This window comes from Antechinus flavipes, chromosome 2, assembly GCF_016432865.1.
Source record: "Antechinus flavipes isolate AdamAnt ecotype Samford, QLD, Australia chromosome 2, AdamAnt_v2, whole genome shotgun sequence".
NCBI lineage: Eukaryota > Metazoa > Chordata > Mammalia > Dasyuromorphia > Dasyuridae > Antechinus > Antechinus flavipes.
Window position 1 is genome coordinate 529,083,765 of NC_067399.1, and position 22,295 is coordinate 529,106,059.

Consider the following 22,295-nt stretch of genomic DNA (forward strand, 5'->3'; position numbering starts at 1 on the left):
TGTGTTCAGATATTACCTCAACACTTAGCTATATGTCTATTTTTCCATCTTAAAAATGGGAATGATAGCATTTATATAGTGCCTACCTCAAAAGATTGTTGTGAGAATCAAATAAGATAATGTACTATGTAAATGTAAACTTTTATTATTCCTCACTAGCCCCTCCTGGCTTTTAAAAGTCCAATCTTATATGTAAATTATTTACATTAATTTGTTCAGTGTTATGCATTAAGTACCTGAGGAAACTCAATGTTATTTCAAAGTCTGATTTAAAAAAAAAATTTGACCTGTATTTTCTCTTAAAATGAATAGATTAGAAGAATTTTTAATAAATATACAGTAGGCTTTCTTTTAGTAAAATTCCTGGAACTTGACCTAATTGACTAATGTGCTATTCTTATCTAGAATACTCCTTTAACTAGTTGAATGGGCTACACCCAAATTCTAAGAATCCATTAGTCTATACAAGACAAATGGAAGTGTCAACATGCTATGAAAGGAATTATTAGTAATACAAGTATAAAATAGCTTTTATTTGAGCCACATGATATGTAGTTAAAAAGGGCAATATATTAAGAGGCAGATCAATCAATCAATAAACATTTCTCAAGTGCCTACTATGGGCAAGGCACTCTACTAAACTCTGGATCCAAGATCTAGTTTCCACTACAACATTTTAGTAACTGTATGGCTCTGTGTAAATCACTTAAAATTTCTAGGCCCTAACTGCCTTATCTGTCAAATTAGGGAAACCACTCTTAAATTGGAAAGAGCAAGATACTGAGCCATTTTTTTCGAGGTCTTTTCTGGATCTAAAACAGAACTCATATTTGTATAATACTTGCAATTTGTATAAGACTTGTAATGTACTTAACTATGTGTTCATTGGCAAATCTCAATTTTTCTATCTGCAGAATGGAGGTGATAATATTTATAGTGTCTACATCAAAGGATTGATATATGGGTCAAATAACATAATAAACTATATATAAATGTAGACTTTTATTATTCCTCACTAGCCCCTCCTATTTCAAAAAGTCTAATCTTGTATATAAATTAATTAACATAAATTTGCTTAATATTATCCATTAAACTACCAAAGGAAGCTCTTGAGTAGGTAGCAAAAGTATAATTATTTCCATTCCATAGATGAGTAAACTGAGCTCTGAGAGGTTGACTAACAGTCAAAAAACAAAGCAGGATTTGAAGCTACATTCCTAATTCTTTAATTCAGCACTACCCACCATGCTAAGCCAGTGATTCTGTGAGATAAGCAAAATAAATCAAAACATAAGTCAATTATGAGATTGTTCTGAAACATTTAGGCTCTTAGAACTTAGTTGACTTTGAAAAGCTATAGAACCAGTTCTCATTTGGATTTGGAATTTGTTTATTCTGCTTAGAGCTAATAGTACTAATAGTTTTGGACAGCCTGTAATATTTCCAGCTGGGGAACTGGGGTTGGGAGGAGGGCTGAGATGTGCCAATGATCAGGCTATTCTGGGTCAGGCCTAGTTCAGGCCAGGCTAACTTCAGGTTCAAGGTTAGAATGCAATGAGACACTCGAGGCCCATAAAATAATAACAAAAATGACTTTATTAAAATGAGGTCAAAATGAATATAGTTTTCAATGTTAAAAGTATAAGATAAAATGTTAAACTCTTCTTCCTCCATGATCACTATAGAAATCAGCAATGCTATGACATCCCACAAAAAGAATGGATATTCTGCTAACACCATTGATACCAACTTCCTCTACTGGGTCTTTTATGCCTCAGAACCAAGGTAGCCAAGCCAATGATAAACCAAGAAGAGCCTCCTTATGCTCTTAAAGGGAAATTAGCTTGGCCTATATAACATAAGGTGCTGTTTGTTCTTAGCTAATAATGAAATTACTAGGGCTGCAAAAATTCCCATACTTTTCTTGGGAAACTAATGGCAGAATCTGATGTGTGGTCAAAGTTATAGACCAGAGGCTGTTCAATCTCAGGAACACAGCTTTTTTTTGGATGTTAAAGACCAATGGGCTGATTGAATCATGAGCTAAATTGGTTTTATGACCCATGGGCTAAAGACCAATGAGATGAGAACAGAAAGCTGAAGTTGAGTGTCATTTTCAAGTCAAAAATGTCCATAGAGAATCAGGAGATTGTGAAAAGGTATGCTGGCAAAATATTTTTAACATTTTATAGAAGCTGTGTCTATTCTATCTTAGTCTAGGTTCACCATGTCCCATCTTGACTTAGATTTCAATAAGGTTGTGTCCTTTTAATGGTGTTATTTGCAAATGGACATAGTTTTGTATATATACCATAATATTTGCAAGGATAATTCCATTTATTTATTTTTCTTAGAGTAGTTATAGGTCAGTGATATTGTCTTTGTCTAACTCCCCTTGGGGAAGATGACACATTGTTATGTTATGACAAATATAAAGAATCTATGGTAAAGATATAACACAGATTAGAGCCAGCTTTTTAAAAAGAGATTCTCACATATGATTTGGAGATAAAATCCAAGTTCTTGGTTTAATTAGTACCCTGTTCTCTTCAAATATAAGGGACTCCAGTAGGGGAGGGGAGAAATGAGAAGAGCTTCAAAGGGTCATAGATTTAGAATTAGAAAGAACCTTAGAAATTATTTAGTCTAGTGATATCAAATTCAAATAGAGAATATATGATGACTTTTTATTGGTCAGTCATTTTTCAGTCCTGGACAACTCTTTATGATTCCATTTTATGATTCCATTTCCTTCTCCAGCTCATTTTATAAATGAGGAGCTGAGGCAAACAGGGCTAAGTGACTTGCCCAGAACCACACAGCTAATAAGTGTCTGTGGCCACATTTGAACTCAGGTCTTCCTGATTCCAGGCCTGGAAGTCTAACCACTGTGCAGCCCAGCTGCCCTGTATAATGACTTAGAAAACCACAAATTAATATTATCTTTGTTGTATTGTATTTACACTTATTTTGTTACATATTTTCCAATTATATTTTAATCTGGTTTAAGTATTACTCTGGAGCTTTGTGGACTGTTTGCAAGCTGAACTAATGAGCATGGTACCTCTGAATTCTAGTGCAGCTTTCTCATTTTACAGATGAGGTACCTGAATCCATAGATATTTGGTAATTTACTCAAGTAAATGGCAGAGACAAAATTGAAATCTGGGTCCCAAGTCTTCACATTTAGAATTTCAGTTCCAACATTTTTTCCAATGCATGATGATGCTTCAACAGGCTGGTGTTTGAAGATAATCATCTCTTAGACATCCAGATATTATGATCTGATAAAGATCTGATTGAAAAAACAATCAAAATTGAAAGAAAATAATTTTTAAAAATTAAACCTTGTCAAAAACTAAAGCCTTCTAATTTCCCCCCAGGGGTTCTTAATCTAGTGTCTGTGAATTTTTTTTTTATATTTCAATAGTACAATTTTAATATAATTGGTTTCCTTTGTAATCCTTTGTAATTTCATATAAATTTTAAAATATTCTAAAAACAGTTCCATAGTTGTAACCAGCAACATAGAAATTCATTAAGCAAAAAAAGATTAAGAAAACTTGCACTATTTCACATTTATTTCTGTTAATGGTGCAACCATCCTCTTGGTCCCCAGATTTCCAACCTTAAAACCCTAAGACCTCCTTTCCCTTCATCCCGTACATCTAGTCAGCTGCCAAATCTTTTCAATTTTACTTCTATAATCTTTAGTTAGCAGTCTCCTCCTTTCTTTTTATGGTGACTTCTGTGTTCATACTTCAACTCATCTCTCTTACAATAGCTTCTTATATTGTCTTCTTAATTATAGTATATCCTTTTTCTAACCTTCATATAGTTGTGAAACTATCATCCAAGCCCTTACACACAGGTCAGAACTAGCAATATAAGAACATTCTCAAAATCTCTTTGAAGACTTTGGAATCAATTGTGATACAAGGAACATACTGGCGCAGGATTGCCCAGCAAGGCATATCTACATCAAAGAAAGCTCTGTGTTTTACGAGTAAAGCAGAATTTCAGGAGTTTAAAAGAAATGTAAATTGCACAAATTTAGACACATCTTCACTCCAATTGTCCATACAGACAATTTGCAACCAACCTGTGGTAGAGCTTACTAAGTTTATATTGGTCTGATCAATCATAGTCAAACACAGTATACCTTGACCCCAACATAGTATTGTCATTTTGGTCCTCTTCAAGCACTAAATACAACAATCAACCAAATGACTCTCCAAACATTCAAACTCTATTGCAGAGAGTACATTTATGATAAGCTGGCCATGAGATAGTTCATTTGAGTCCATTGATCTGAGCCTACCAATTACAGAACATAGTCTCTTTACAATGATCAAAAATTTTCCTCATCTGGTGAGCTTTTATAAACTCAGATGACAGACACAGTTTGTGTAGATCTGGTAAAATCTACCCAAGCTTGGACCTTTACAAGCATAGTCTCTAAGAACTCTTGATCATTTCTATACCATGATGAGATATTAGAGTAAAATTTTGGGGATGAACAAATAGCCTATGAAAATTAAAAAAGTCAAAGGTAAACAAGATTATATTTTTGATGATTATCAGTGTTTTCATTTTTCAATTTTCTAACTCATTTGCATTTATATTCAAAGACTGACTATGGCTTCCATGAGTTAATAAAAAAATAAACTTTCTATCTGTATTTTATAGTGTGAAATTAAAAAGAAAACTGAGCTTAATCCAATAAAAAGATTCCTTGACCACCAAAAGTAGTGACAATTTTTTTTGATGTGATATTCCAGCAATAGTTTAGACTTTTCCTCAGGCTCTTTTTACTTTCTCATTTCCAGGGGGAAAGTTGACATTCTGTGAATACAAAAGATGTTTCAAATATTCAATGACACCCTTCCATCATGTTACTGATTATAGTTAGTAAGCTGGAGGTAATGTGTTTAAAGATTATAAACAACAGAAAAATTCCGTAGGCTTATAATGCAAATGAAACAGGAAAAATTATAGTGGGATATTTTGGATTTATGTAAGAATGTGCCAATCACCAAACCTTAATGTGTATTTGCATAAATTAAAATCCCCTCCCCCAAATGCTGGTGCAGTGAAATTAGAAATTCAACAGATGGCTTCCAAATAAAATATGTCTGCAAAATATGAGACCAATTGTTCCTTGGCTCTTCTGAAAGTAAAAGGATGGATAATCAAGTGCAGTTTGAATGATTCTTTCAGTCATCCACCTCTTGTTAGACCACAAGGGGGAGTGAGTTTTAGAATCAAGGCAGCATCTACTAAAGATCAAAGTCTTTCACTAGCAAATTTAGAGATGGGCAGAGTATTTGAAAGAACAAGTGGCAAGAGAATTAGTAGGCATAATCCCTAATTTGGAAAAGTTTGTAATTTATCTCTGTTAACTATACATACCATGCAACAACCTGTAAATAATTTATAACAAATCTTCCCTGAAAGTCCCAGCAAACTACAAAATCATCAATAGGACCAGCTAACCCTTATGGAGAGAAAAAAGTATATATTTCTTTGATAATTTATTCATGAAAGGTCAAGAAAGGTGATACCTGGTTAGGCTCTCACTAGATCTTATACCATAGACTCTTCTACTTTTATAAAACTTGGATATAATAATTTTATATTATACTATGCAGGGACAGTTATATTTTATTATGTTATTTATAACATTACATTCATATTTGTCATTTATTTTATGAGATTTACAATGTTTATTATATATCATTATAAGCAATTATCTTTTTAAAATTTAGTTAAAATTTTAAAAAATTTCAATAGTATTATATTTTTTCAGTTACATGTAAAGATAATTTTCAACATTCATTTTTGTAAGATTTTGAGTTCCAATTTTTTTCTCCCTCCCTCCCTTTCCTCCTATCTCTCCAAGAGATCAAGCAAGCTGATTTAGGTTATACATGTACAATCATTTAAAACATATTTCTATATTTGTCATGTTGTAAAAGAAAAATCAAAACAAAAAGAAAAGATCACAAGAAAGGAAAAAGCAACCTCCTCCCCCCTTCCCCACAAAGGCAAAAATAGTATGTTTGGATTTGCTTTCAGTATCCATATTTCTCTCTGTATGTGGATGACATTTTCTATCCCAAATCCTGGATCACTGCATTGCTTAGAAGAGCTAAGTCTATAATAGTTGATCATTAAACAATGTTGCTGTTACTATGTACATTGTTCTCTTGATTCTACCCACTTCACTTAGCATCAGTTCATGTAAGAGTTCCAGGCTTTTCTGAAATCAGCCTGCTGGTCATTTCTTATAGAACAATAATATTCCATTACATTCATATGCCCTAACTTGTTCAGCCAAATATTTGATAGGCAGCCACTCAATTTCCAATTCCTATCACCACAAAAAGACCTGCTACAAACATTTCTGCACATTTGAGTTCTTTCCCAAGCAATTATATTCTTGTTCTGCTTTGTTGTTTTGTTATTTTATCATTCAGAAATGAAATTAGTCCATAATGTGAATTTGTGCTGCAAAAGACCCCGTCACTTTTATATGCTGTGTGTACTAATTGGTGTTACACACAAACACATAATCCTGGCTCTCTTTAGAAATCTAGAAGAGGAAATAACCTAGAGATTAGAACCATACAAAATCTCTGAAGGAAACAAAGAATCACAGAACTGCAAAAGACTACTGCAACCTGGCCTTGCTCTCAGAATAATGATAATCAGGATGCTAACATGGAATGGACTTAGATGTCTTTGAGAGTTGAATTAGATTTCATGGGACTTGGAAACATGAAAGACCAGGTAGGTAAAATTAGGGAGGATATAGTTCTTCTCAAATATCATATCCCAAAGCCATCTTTTCCCCATTTATATGTTGATATAACTGCTTCTGATCAAGGATGGACTGCCCACAACTTCCTGGTCTGGAGAGCATCCTACAGATCCAGGATATGCAGTGATGGCAATATGTGCTAATCTTGGAATGTCCCAGGAACTGCCTCCATAAGGCTCACTCTGATACAAACTAAACTGTACCTGATAGAGTAGACTATTAAGGTGTCATCTAGCCTGGAGACCTGAGCCACTTGAGATATACAAGATTGGTAACAATGGAGGAAAACTGTACAATTGAGTCTTTCCTCCCATCAAAGACTCTGTATAACTTAATATTCCAAGTCATTTTGTCTTTTGGCTCTCTAGAGGATCTCAGTATTTTGAATATTTGTGTGTTAGGTAATTCAGCATATAGTACACAAACATGAGATGGCAGGTAGTGCACAGTTTGGGCATACTCTTATTTGGATTGTAAGGAACCATAAACAACAAAGAATAGGGCAAGGAGAAATAAGCAGCATATGCCCACCAAATAATATAAAACAAAAGGAATAGTTTATTTCTGAGCAATAAAAATGAAGTAAAGCTAACATTAATTAGCTTACTGTGTTACATCAGTAGCAGAAAAAAAACAGGCTTTTTGGATCTTGACTCCGTGATTTTGTCTCTGAGGGTAGTCAGGACCTCATCAAAATCAAATAAAACCTTATTTTTTTTTTTTAAATTCAATCCCCATCTGACTACCTTCAGTTTTGTTCATCTGCTTCTCTTAAACATAATTAAACCCAGATCCCATCTAGCCAAATTGAAGAAGAGTGCTGAGAAATAGTGTAGATAATTCATCCAGAGGATTCTAGCCAGGAACACTTCCAAAATTCCAGAGATAATTGTTTAACATCTGACTTTCCATTTGATTTCACAGTTCTAATTCATATATCTCCTAAATTAAAAAAAATTGATCTATAAGAAAAAAAAGGAATAAAGTATGTTGTCCTTGAGCCTTAGTTCCTAAAATAATAAAGTTCAATCATATATTAACTCCAAATCATACTTCCTTTTCTTTGAATTGAAAATCTGGTTTAGAGAAAAACCAAAATGCACCCTTGTACTCATGGGAATTTATTTAATTTACTGTTTGGGACAGTTGAATAAGGTGTCATAATTTCTATTTTATTTGGAATATCTACTTCAAAGGGTACAGAGCTTGGTAAAATGCAAAATAATAATAAATATGAGCTACAACTACTATTATTATATCCATTCAATACACATGTTCAATTCCACCATGATTTTATTCAAATAGCAACAATCTCTTTTGGGCCTGATTCCAGAGCTAATCAGTACAAAAGGTTTGACCTGCTCCTTTTCCAATCTGGGGTATTTACCCTTCCTTAGCTTGATGGCCCTCTGTTATTAGAGGCATTTGATAAACATTGTTCTTGTTTCTATTCTCTACTTCACTTACCTAAATATCAGGGTTTTGTGATGATCAAATGTGAGGTTATAAGGTTAATTTGGGCTTGTATGTTGAGAATCTAATCTATTCCATTGATTCACTTTTCTCTTTTTTTAAACAGTACCAAATAGTTTTGATGATTGCTACTTTTTATTAACAAAATTGTCTGTTTTTTCTAAGCCAAAACTCTTTACCTTATAATTTTTATTGCAGTAGTTTAGTTTGTGCAAGACCTTTTTAATTTTAGATAATCAAATGTATGTATTTTATTTTCTGTGATCCTCATTATCCCTTGCTTGGTTATGAACTTTTTCTCATCCATAGATCTAAAAAGTAATTTTTTTCCTTGCTTCTTTAATTTGTTTATGATGTAAACACATATTTAAGTCATGTCCTATAGTTTGATATCTAGTATTACCAAAGGCCTATATTTTTAACACTTGTGATGCTGTATGGCTGTTAATTGTGGGATACTGGTATTCCAAGAATTGAAGTTGAAGATTACCTGAAGGACAATTGAGAGGTGCATGGTGGGCATGAGCTACAATATATTACAAAAACAAGAATGAAGCAAGAGTAGTAAAAAGGACATTGTTGAAGGAACATAAGATCAGAAAAAAAATATGATGGGCCAACAAAATTGCAATTACTGGAGAGTCTGTGGACTCTACAATATGAGGTAATTGATATTATGAAATAATATGAAAAGAATTTTAGGAAATCCTGCAGCACATTATATAGATTTCCTTTGGGGAATTTATGAGAAAATAGGGATTAGAGTTGCATAGGATAGACAGGTATGGATGGTCTGCAACCTGAATAATTAGAGGGAATGCCTAACATTGATGAAATCATCATTTATTAGTATATCAAAGTTAAAAGGCAAAGTTTTATTAACTTTGTAAGTGACAGAAAATTAGGAGGAATAGTTAATATGTTGAATGCAGGAGTTAAGAGTAAAATGATAACTCCATGAAGAATGTCTCACATAAGAAAAGAAAGAAGTGTAATATTTGAATTTTTAGAGACTAAACTATTATAAGTACAAGACAGGGGAATCATAACTAAATAATAACAATAAGGTAGAAAGAACACTACATTTGATGTAAAAGAAGTTGAATTCAAATCCTAAATATGTCTGTTGTTTTTGTGTTGTATGATTTTGGCTTCATTTTCTTCTTTTCATTCCCTCTCTTGTTCCCACAATTCCCCAAATCTACTACTAGACAACTCTACCAGTCATGATTTGAATTTTGTATGAAAGAGATCTGGAGATTTTAGTAAGTTGCAAGTCACAATGTGACATAGCAGCATACAAAATTAGGTTGCAATAAGTAATCTGCCCTTATTAGACCAAATTGAAAATTGGCCTCAACTGAAAAATAGTCAAAAGGTTATAAAGAGACAATTCACAGATAAGAAAATTAAAGCAATTTATAATCATATGAAAAATGCTACAAATTGCTATTAATTAGAGAAATGCAAATTAAAAGAATTCTGAAGTACCTCTCAGATTGTCTAAGATGACAGGAAAAGGTAATGATAAATGTTGGAGGGATATGAGAAAACTGGGACACTAATGCATTCTTAGTGGAATTGTGAAATGATCCAACAGTTCTGGAGAACAATTTGAAACTATGCTCAAAGGGCTATAAAACTGTGCCTACCTTTTGTCCTAGTAGTGCCATTACTGAGTTTGTATCCCAAGGAAATCATAAAGAAGGGAAAAGGACCCATTTATGCAAAAACATTTGTAGCAGCTCTTTTTGTGATAGCAAAGAATTAGAACATGAGTACATGCCCATCAGTTGGAGAGTAGCTGAATGAATCGTGATTTATGAAAGTAATGGAATATTATTGTTCCATAAAAAATGATGAACAAGCTGATTTTAGAGAGGCCTGGAAAGATTTACATGAACTGATGCTGAGTGAAACAAGTAGAACCAGGAATACATTGCATATGTGCATGTACAGCAAGATTGTGTGATGATCAATTATGAAAGACTTAGTTTTTCTCATTGGTTCAGTGATCCAAGACAATTCCAATAAATTTTGGATAGAAAATGCCATCTACATCCAGAACAAGGACTATGGAGACGGAATGTAAATCAGCATGTTAAATTCACTTCTCCCCCCCCCCCCCATTTTTCCTTGTGTTGTGGTTTTTTCCTTTTGTTTTTTTCTCTCCCAATATGATTCATATTGTAATGTGTATTTGAAAAGTTAATATACATGTAAAAATATAAAATAAAATACATATGTGGGGGAAAAGAAATTAATAATACTGATTGAGAAAATATTAAATAATGAAACATAAAAAACTAATAGAAAATTCCTACTTTAGGAATCATATTGACAATCTATAAAAGATTCAAATGAGGATAATCAGAAAGGAAACTTGAGATAGTACTGTGGGGAAAGTTGAATTGTTGATAGGTAGCATGTAGGACAGAAAACTTGTAAAGAACATGATGGCTATCTTCAGTTATTTGACGGGCTCTCATTTGGAGAAGCGATTTGCCTATAGAATGGAAAATTGAGGCAAGAGATAAAAGTTGCAGAGAGGCAGACTTAAGCTCAGTACAAGGTAAAGCTGTCCCAAAGCATCCCAGGTTCCTTTGGGAAGGAGTGGTTTCTACCTCATAGAAGATTTTCAAATAGAGGCTGAATGGATATGATCTCTGATATCCTTTCCAACTTTGAGGCTCTGCTGATTTTGTAGAATATTATTAAGTGACTATATCATGCTAAGTACCCTAAGGGCTACAAAAGATGAGGTCCTTAGGCTTAAGAAAGTTTTTTAACTTAAATATTTTATTGAAAACTTAATATTTAAATTTAACAATGCAATTGAACTAATAATCTTACTTTTAAATTTCCCCCTATATCTGTTAATACTCACCAACCTATCTTCCATTCCTACTTTCAAGTAGAAATATTCTATTATAAACATTATCAGTAGGGAGGTAAAACAAATCAGTGCATTAGTTTATATTTAAAAATGCATATCTGGTTAAATGTGGTAACGTATGACTGTAATCCCTGCTATTAGAGGCTGAAACTGATGCATCTTTTTGATTTAGGAATTCTGAGCTACAGGAGAATTAGAGGTGCTTGGATGCCTGCACTAAATCTGGGACCAATATGGTGAGCCCCTTAGAATGGTGGGGTCAGGTAGCTTAGCTTGAAAACAAAGGAGATCAAAATTTCTGAGTTAATCTCAATAAGATCTATGGCTAGGAGAGGGAGGTAGGGAGGGAGAAAGAAGAAGGGAGGGAAAGAGAGAGAGAGAGAAAAAAAGAGACAGACAGACAGACAAAGACAGAGAGATATAGACACTAGTATTGAACTGATAGTCTATACCCTCTCTGCCAAAGAGTGAAAAGTACATTTAATTATTCGCTAAAGTATAAACTGAATCCCAAAGTTTAATCGCATGGGATTCTCATTAATGGAAATCAATACCCTACAATGTGAGGGACAGAGTAAAGATGGCAAGAGCAGAAGAAAGAAAAATTCTACTGTCTTCATTCTTAGTATTTTCATCAAATTTTTCAATATCTTCAGTCTTCTTCAAGTTTTTTGGGTTTCTTTAGGCTCTACAATTGCTTTGGCATTTCTAGCTTCAAGTTTTGAGAGGAAAAAATGGATAATTTCAATCTCTGCTTCATGGTGCTGGAAGAAAAGACTTTGAGAGGAAGCCAACATAAGAGGAGCCAACAGTCTCCATCAGGTCTCCATCTCAAGCTTGGTACACTAGAGACTTCATGAAACTCCCTCATGGATGAGATTTAGGACTCTCTTTCTTGGTTGAATTGAATTACCTTGCTCCCAATGAGAAAGCTCCTTTACTCTTTTATTTCATATTTTTATTTTACTCCTTTACTTGTATTGTCTGGTATGTATTCTATCATGTGTATTTTCTCTGATTTGTTTTGCTATCATTCTGCAAAAATTAGTTTCTTCACTATTTCCTATTAGTATTCATTGTAAATCTAGTATTTGATGGAAAGGAAGTCAAGGCTTGCTTAAAAAACTTGGGATACTGATCTCAAATAATGAAATGAAGACCAGAAGTTATCTTGAATCTGAAAATAAAGTTTCCTAGATTTACAATATTTAAGGTAACAGCTAGATATAATTCCATCTTGGTACTTTCTTTCTCTGGGAAGAACAGAATGGCCAAGCTTCTGGCTCCAACCTCCTGAATCTCATTCTGGGAATAATTAAAATCTTTCTTGGAGAAGGAATAAGGGAAGTAGATACCATAAATGTCTATTCTTCCTCCCTTCCAGCCACACATGACAATTTATAGCACATGTGGGGGACAGCCTTGACTACAAAAGAATGACATAATACCTCAGTTCTCAGATATTGCTGGTTATGTGTTTTCTTATCAGTCATTATCAAGATGCAATGATTTCTAATTCCAAGGAGAAATTCGAGGAGAACAGTTTTGTTTCTATCACCCTGTCCCTCAAATTTAATTTGATAATGAACAATTAATTCCATATCATCTACCCAGAAAAGTGCTTTCTTATAATAGGTATTCACAGAACATGGGCTGAGTTACTTAACAGAAAGACTAGTGCAGATAAGTCTATGCGTATTCCTATGTACTTTATATATTATAATTCCCAGAGTTAACATTTTATGCAAACACTTGTAAGGTATGTCCTTCAAGCAGAATTAATCAATATCCTCTTCTCTCCTGAGATACTTCTATATTAAAAGGATTTGTGATTTTGTCAATGAATATGATCCCTTTACCAACCTAGATTATAACTTTTTTTGTGACTTAGTACATATTCTTTGAAAACTGCCACTGCCAAAATATTCACTAGCCCCTGGCCAATCTTGTGACAGGCTATTTTGAACTTATCTGAACTGGTTCTTGGAAAACAATAGCAGGCTAGGTCTCTAGAACACTATTGCTCTACTTTGGGGTTCTAGGGTAACACTGAGATACGAAGGGGTTCTTTTTAATGCTAACAGCCTTAACCCTTATTCTGATGTGTTCTCCCCAATAGTCATCAGTTTGTTAACTCTTCTGTCATTAATAGACTCAGTAATTAATACTTCAATATTAATCAATTAGTACAATGAGCTTTTTTGAAATAGTTGAGATTTAGTAAGAGCATAAATAGATGTTCCCCAATACTAAGTACACACTCTCTCCTTTTCTATTTTAGTTCTTGTGGAGCCTGGATTTAAACAAAGTATTTGCCTCATTAAGTTTCTTTCTGAATGTAGCATATTTGCTGGATGAATTGATTCTTTGTTGCAACAGAATACCATGTCTCAAAGTCAATCTACCAATGAAATGGGTCAAGTAGGTCACTTGGAAGTGCCATGATTATACATTTCTTCACTTGGCTGCCAACAGATTCTTGGTATTGACTTCAGTTCCTGTATTTCTGGAAACTTATTCTTCCAGTCTTCCAAAGCTTATTGTGTTGTAGCCATGTATAATACTTTTTAACTAAAGAGCAAGAAAGAATAGACACAAAAGAAATAAAAAACATTCATGCCTTCATGGTGGCTCCAGGTGAAAGACCTGATGTCTTTTCCCTTCCTAGAGATTCATAGCAGCTCATCTTCCTTGCTTACCAGTAGGAAAAGAAAAAGAGGTTGGCATGTATGCATATTTAGTTCCAGCTCAACAGCAGTAAAGCAAGCAGACAGGAAAGTTATAGAACACTTGAACATTCTTTGAATTAGGTAGCAAGCTTTTTTGTACTATATGTACTTAGAAACAGTCTTTCCCAGGCTCCATATGCGGAATTATAGCAGGTGAGACACTGCATGTCTCTTGGTTATACATAACTGAATCTAAGTGAAAATATTATGTATGTATGTATATACTTTGTATCTCATCATTACAATAATTTTATTCTGTTTAGAAGTACTCTAAAGCATATTTTAAAAGTGATATGAAAAATATTTAGATTTCATGTGGAAATGGAGGCCAATGTTATTGTTCAGATACCTTTGGAAGTAGTATGATGCTAGAGCCAGAATAGTGAATGCTTGACTCTGAATATCAACAGTATTATATCTATTTCTTGAACCTTTTGATCATGCCTGTTTATGTGTTGCCAAAAGATAAGAATACTTCTAATGGTGTGGGATTCATGAAGGCAAAACTACATGACTAGTGAGAACTATAGATTTGAATTTCCTTCTCTGGCATTATTACAGAATTGAATCATTTTTTTCTGTCCCTGTTGATAACCTGAGGACTTTTAAACTCATTACAAATGGCAAATAGTTTTTGTTGAGGTAGAAAATACATCGGGGGGTTGGGGAAGAGAGTGGAATCTTTAGTTTAAATTCTAGAGATGAAAGGACTTTAAGAACTTGCCTACTTTTCCCAACTGATAAAAGAAGAAATCAAAGCTATCTATAGGCAGGTGAAGAAGTATCTAAATAACTTTTGATTAAAGAAATGTAAACTAATATAACCGTGAGGTACCATCTCATACTTATCAAATTGGCTAACATGACAAAAAAAGGAAAATAATGAATGTTGGAGAAAATTGGGATTCTAATGCACTGTGGGTGGAATTGTGAATTGATCCAATCATTCTGGAAGGCAATTTGGAACTATTTCTAAAAGACAAGCAACCTATGCATACTCTCTGACTCAGCAATAACACTACTAAGTCTATATTCCAGAGATTATAAAAAGAGGAAAGGAATCTGAATGTACAAAAATATTTATAGCAGCCTTTTTCTTGGTGGCAAAATATTGGAAACTGAAGGGATGCTCATCAATTGGGAATGGCTGAAACTAGTAGAGGTATATGAATGTAATGGGGAAAACAACAAACAACTATTTACAAACAAGCCACACATAGGATAAATAGCAAACAATTAAAAGAGAGGTGGGCAAAGGTTTCCTTTCAAAGATGGGATTTTAGAAGATTGGAATTTGGAGGAAGATAGGAGACAGAGATAAGAAACAAGAACATTTCAGGCATGGGAAATAGCTGGAAAAATGCTTAAAGTTGAGAAATGGAGCATCTAATTCATGGAATAGCAAACCAGTATTACTGGTTTGAAGAGTTACCATATAATGTACATGTTTGAGGAGCACTATTTTGGATATGGTCTTTTGTTTATATATTTCAATCTGTTCACTATATATCTTGAATATGAAGACTTGCAAAGCTTCCCTCCATCTTCTTTGATTCTGTTTATGTAAAAGCTTTCAAATTGTAAATACTGAATTTTATCTCATGAAATCTTCTCTATGTCTTGTTTAGTCACAAATTCTTCCTCTATTTATAGTTTAAAAAGATACCCCATTCTCTGCTACCCTAATTTGTTTACAATGTGATCTTTTGGAGCACATTCTAGTATATCCATTTAAAATTTATCGTGCTATATAGTATGAGATGTTGGTCTAATCATAATTTCTGTAGGATTATATTCCCAGAAGTTTTTGTCAAATCATTACCATAGTAGTTAGAATTTATTAAAAATGATATTATAATGTTCATTTGCTTCTTCTTGGACGTGTTCCACAGCCTGTCCTGATCCTCTTTTCTTCTCCATCTATACCAATAGGATCAAGGTCAAGTAAAATAGGAAACACCTAAATCATAAATAAGGATGTTTGTGGGCCACATATTTTAACATGTGATATTATCTCTGTTTTATTGTATTTTTCTTTTTTTTTTATTTTGTTAAATATTTTCCTATTACATTTTAATTTAGTTGGGATCTCACTTGGGAATGTTGTGGGTCATAGGCCTGTAGGTATTATGTTTTGACATCTCTGAATCTCTACTGTTTTACTTGGTAATCATGTAAAGACCCATAAATTGTACCATCACTACACAGATGATTTTCACATCTACTTATTCTTTTGACCTCCAGTTTGCCTATTGGAGATCTCCATCTGAATGTTTTAAAGACACCTTGTCCAAAACTTTCTTATTATTATTGAGAATACCACAATCTTCCTTACCACTAAAGTTCCCAAATCAGTTGTCATCCTTGATTCCTCGTTCTCTCTTACCCCTCCTCCCTCCCATATTCAACCTGTTGCCTAGTCCTATCAAATCTCAAATTTGTAATATCTTGTATATATTTCATCCTCTCCTCAGACACTGAAACCACCCTGGTTTAGGTCCTCGTCACCTTATCTCAGCAATTACTATTGTAATAATTTGAATTGGTATACTTGCCTCAAGGATATGCCCACTCCAGTTCACTCACTTTCCAGCATCTCTTTCCAGTGATTTTATAGTGTCTACATTATCCTTTTGCCCCATTCATAAATGGCTCTCTTTTCTTTGAGGATCAAACACGAAATTCTCTGGTTTTAAAGACCTTCATTCCCCTGGATCTTCCTAAATTTTTTTTTTCAGTGTTCCTATACTTCTATCTACATAGTATGATCCCTATGTTACATTACAACATTGACCTCCTTGCTGTTCCTCTCACAGGTTTCCCAACTCTGCATTTTCATGGGCTATCCCGTGTTCTGTCTCATTTTTGCTGTTGGCTTTTCTGACTTCTTTCAAATTTCCACTAAAATGTCACCTTTTGGAAGAAGCCTTTCCTAATCCCCTTTAATTCTACTGCCTTCCTTTGGAGATTATCTCCAATTTACTCTGAATACATCTTGTTTGCTTCTAGTTGTTTGCATGTTGTCTCCACCATTAGCTTGTGAGCTCCTTGAATATAGGGACTGCTTTTTATCTCCCTTTTTTTATTTTCCCAGAGCTTGGCACAGTGTCTGACAAATATTAAGCGTAAACTAAACTTGCCTCAATTTGCTTTTGGATTTTGTTTTTACTAATCTTCCAATTGATCAACTCTAACATTTTTAATCAATACTAAATAGGTTTGATGATTACTACTTTATAGTATAGTTTTATATCTGGTATTGCCTAACATTCTTCCTTCCCACTTTTTTCCCATTATTTCTCTAGAGATTATTGATATTTTGTTTCTTCAGATTAGTTTTTAAAGTTCCATAAAGTAATCCTTTGTCATTTAGTATGACACTGAATAATCAAATTGTTAGGCAGTATTGTCATTTTATTATGTTATTATAGTCCAATGACTTACAATCAATTACTTAGATCTGCTTTTATTTCCATAAAGAGTATTTTTAAATTGTATTAATGTAATTCCATGTGTATATGTTTTGATAGGGATTTGATAGGGATCCAAATTGCTTACTATTTTAGGGAGGATTTTGTGAGGGAAGAACAGAGGTAATTTTGAAGTCAATATTTAAAATAATGAATATTAAAGATTGTCTTTACATACAACTGAAAAATAAAATACTATTTAAAAGTCTAATAATTTTTCTTTAATTGAGAATTCTTTTTTACTTTGACATTAATTTTTTTCTATTTTTAAAAATCAGATTAGTTGATTGTTTATAAAATTAATTTTTTTGAAAATTTTTTGCTTTTGCTAATCTTTTTATATTTTCAAAATTTATATTTTTGTGCTTATTTGAGGATTTTTAATTTGTTGCTTTTCTAGTTTTTTATTTGTATGTTCAGTTCATTGATCTGTCAATTTTTTGGTCGATAAATGTGTTTATTGATATAAATTTCCTTCTCATGCCTATTATGACTGACTGAATCTCTAAATTTTTGAAATATTTTCTCACTGTTGTCATTTTTGTCTTATGAAATGTCTATTGTTTCTTATCTTTGTCTTTTGATCCACCAATTCTTTAGGATTAATTTCCATTTAAACTTGAATTCCTTTTATACACATCTTTTATTGATGATGATTTTTAAGTGATTATAGTTATGTTTAATGTTTTTTGCTTTCAGCATTTGTTTGTGAAGTTTTTATTACTTAGCATATGGTTAATTTTTTGAAGATGCCATAAACATCTTGGAAATATTTATATTCCTTTCTATTCTTATTCAGTAGCCACCAGTGATATATCATATCTAACTTTTTAAAAGTTCTACCAGTCTTTAACTTCTTTATAGCTTATCTTTTTGTTATACTTATTTAGTATTGAAAAGGGTATCTAAATATCTGTTTTCTTATTTTTACCTTCTTTTGGTACTTAAGTGATTTAGTATTTGGTTCATGTATATCAAGTATTGATATTATTGCATTATCTCTAATGCTATAGGCATAATATGCGTGTTTCCCTTTTGACCACATTTATTTTTACTGTTACTTTATCTAAGTCTATGATTACTATCCTTGTTTTTTTTTTGGTTCACCTAAAGCATACTAGGAACTGTATTAATCTCTAATTTGAACTCTGTGGGAATCTTTATGTTTTATGTATTTTTCATAAATAATGTTGTTGATCTCTGATTTCTAATCCATTCTACTTCCTCTTTATGGATAACTTTATGCCAACCATGTTTACAGTAATGATTACTTGTATATTTTTTTCCATTATATGTTCATACATTTTTTCTTCTCTTTGTCTCCTGATCCTTTCATTATGAAGGTGTTTGAAGAAGTGGAATGTGGTCAACATTAGTGATCTATAATTGAAGCCATATGCTTTTATTCTACTGCCCTTCATCTTTTTCTCTGACCCTGACCCCAATCACTGGTTCTTATGTGTTTTTTCTTTCCTTTTAATCTTCCCTTTACAATCTATCTTCTGAAGTTGAATTTTGTTTTGCTTATGATTATTACTTCTCTGATTTACATCCTTCTTAAAGTTCTTTCCCATTTTTCTTTCCCCACCTATCTCTCTATTGAGTTTAATGTATTAGTACACCAGACTCTGTGGATTTGTGTGCATGCATGTGTATGCATGTGTGTATATGTGTCTTCAAACTTGTTTTGTCCCCTTCAGAGTATGAAATTCACATGATGCCCGCTCCTCTTTTATTCATGTTTGATACTGTTCTTGTGCATTTCAGTTGTGAAATATAATTTCTCCCTACTTCTTCCTCATTTCTTCTGTCATGTATCCTTCTTTTCTTTTCTTTAAAGATTTTCAAAACAGAATAAATATACTCCCATTACTCTATTTCATTAAATTCCATTGTGACTATTTTAGATATTAAAATTTTAAGACATAATCTCCATCAGACTAAAATCACTTCATCATTATTTAATCCCTTGCTAAAATACATTTATCTTTCTGGGTTTTTCTTGACTTTGTTTGCATTTTTAAGTTTCTGTTCATATCTAGTCTCTTCATTCAGAATAGTTGTAACTTTGCTACTCCATTAAGGCCCCTTTCTTTCATTTTTTTCCTTGTAGGACTACACTCAGTTTTGCAAGATAAACTGTTTTTAGTTCTAAGCTTTTATCTTTTGTATTTTAGAATATCATATTGCAATTTTTTTAGTATTTAAATTAGTTTCTGCTTATATGATGCTGACTGTAATTCCTGCGTGTTTCAATTTGTGCTTTCTGGATACTTGTAAAACTTTTTTAAATCTGGAAGCTTTATATTTTGGCTATTCTAGAAATTTTAATTTTGGGATTTCTTTTTCAATTTGGGAGTGATTTGTGGGTGACAGGTAAATTCTTTACAATTTTATTTTTTATTTATTTCTAATAAATCTGGGTAATTTTCTTTTTTTTTTTTTTTTGGTTTTTTGAATTTTGGTCAGTTTTTAAAGACTTCAATGGTTCTTAAATAATTTTACTTGACTTGTTTTTCAGGTCAATTGTTTCTGATTTGTAAATACATTTACATTTCTATCAATTTTTCAATATTTTAATTTTGTTCTAACTTTTTTGTGTGTGTCATTGAGTTCTGATTGTTACATTCCAATTTCTAAGGAATCCATTACTTGGGCAGGTTTTCTGTCTTATATTTTAAGCCATTCCCTCAAGTCTTAACCTCTTATTTTACTTATAATCACATTTTAAAAACCTCAATTTCTTTCTTCATTTCTTCAAGGTTTTATAATCCTCATATCCAAATAATTTTTTCCCTTCAAAAGTTTTGATTTTTGTTGTGATAGAATATTATAATTTTCTGTGTTTAATTCTTGCTGAGTGGGTGGGGACTCACTCGACTCACAATATTTCTTCAAAGTATTTGGTGTCGTCGTCGTCGTGGTCGTCGTCGTCTTCTTCTTCTTCTTCTTCTTCTTCTTCTTCTTCTTCTTCTTCTTCTTCTTCTTCTTCTTCTTCTTCTTCTTCTTCTTCTTCTTCTTTCTTCTTCTCTTATATCTTCAACCACAGTTCCTTATTTGGAACTTTATGCCAGAGTCGAGTATAATTTCTTTCATGACTTCAATTTCCTGGGCTCTTACCATTATCTTCTACCTTTTCTGGCATGTCTGAACTCAGAACACAGTTATATCTCTGCAGGCTACCTCTAGTCAAAGTATTGCTACAGGTTTATAACCCCAGGTCATCTATTGTGATAAGTTTGGGTGTTCTCTTGGTCCTTCTTGGGCATCTTCAGTCAGGGTCCTTCATTCATAGCAGGACACTGTTATGGAGTTCTGGTCATTTCGTCTGAACTTCCACTGTCTTCTCTGATAGGACCTTTCATGTGACTTTTGTTTGTCTTTTTGTGTAATCCTAAGCTAAATGAAGAAGCTTATTAGTGTTTCTCTTGGGCTTTCATTTTCTTTGTTGTTATTTTTGTGTTGTTCTGAATTTACTAAACACTAAACAAACAAAAAATTTCATATACAACATTTTTTCTGATTTCTTGAATATTATTTGACCTGGCATCTTTTAAATAGTGTTGCTGGAGTAAATTTGGGAGAACTGGTCTCTTCTATGACTTTTACACTACCAGTTTACCCAAATTTTCATGCTGTTTGAAAAATATGTTCCAAAATTGATTCTCTAATAATCTATTCTAGTAGCAAAGTTATTTTGTGCAGCTAACCTGAATTTCTTAGCTATAAATATGTTTCAATGGAGATAGAAAAGAATTGGTCACTTCCCTTTTGAAGGAAGCTAAAATTCTAAGATGCTGTGAAAAGGAAGAAGCAGAGGGGTAAGAATTAGAGAGATGAGAAGAGAGAACAACAAGTAGACTAGTTTGGGTAGAATAGACAGTGTGCAAAGGGAAATAATATATAATAAGCCTTGTAACATAGGTTGAAGCAAGATTGTGGGAGTGTTTTAATGCCAGTGAAGAATTTATATTTTATTCTAGAAATGATAGGGAGCCATTGAAATTTCTAGATCTAACCATCTTTCGTATATATATATATATACACACACAATAGGCATTCTTTTTGTTTCCACTTCTTTTTCTCTGGATAGATAGATAAGCCAGATTCTTTTATGTGCCTAAGAATCTCTTCTTGGAGGTTCTCCATTTTCCTATAGATCTTTTCCAGGAAACTCTATGAAATTCTAGGGCTTGCTGCAACTAGCATGATATTATCCATAAACCAGAACTTCTGGAAGAAGTCATCATTCAAAGGAAATCCCTCTTCAACTTGAACTCTTCCCTGGATGTCCTTGATGACAGTGGTGAACATCAATTAATATGGCCTTGGGCAAATCACTTAAGATTTCTGGACCTCAGTTTCTTCATCTGTAAAATTAGGAGGTCAGGCTATTTTAAATTCCAAATCTATGATCTAATGATGCTTTGAATTTTTAGTAATCAGTTATTTTCATATTTTATTCCATATCTATTATGAGTGGCAGAACAAGGTTCTCTCTATTGTTATATCTTTCAAGGAATCTTGAATAATTTTGATGTATACATGGGAATTATCTTTTTGAAAGAGAGCTTTTAATCAGTGTTTTGCTTTACCAAGTCAAATAGTTATTTTTAAAAATAATCAACAAAAAATAAACATGAGGGATATTTTGTTTTATATGTTTTTTCAGTCTTGTGCTACAGTAAATATATGGTCTGCTGTGAGACATTGATTGCAAAAGTCTGCCTGTTTCCATCTAATACATTAAGGATGCTTTTTATATGTATAAATGATTTTCATAAACATTATATATATATATATATATATATATATATGAAAGTAGGCATATAGATTGTTAGTTGTAGATATTCTCTGTGTTAATTTTGGGGTTGGGGGGTAGTAATAAGAGCTAAGATTTGCCC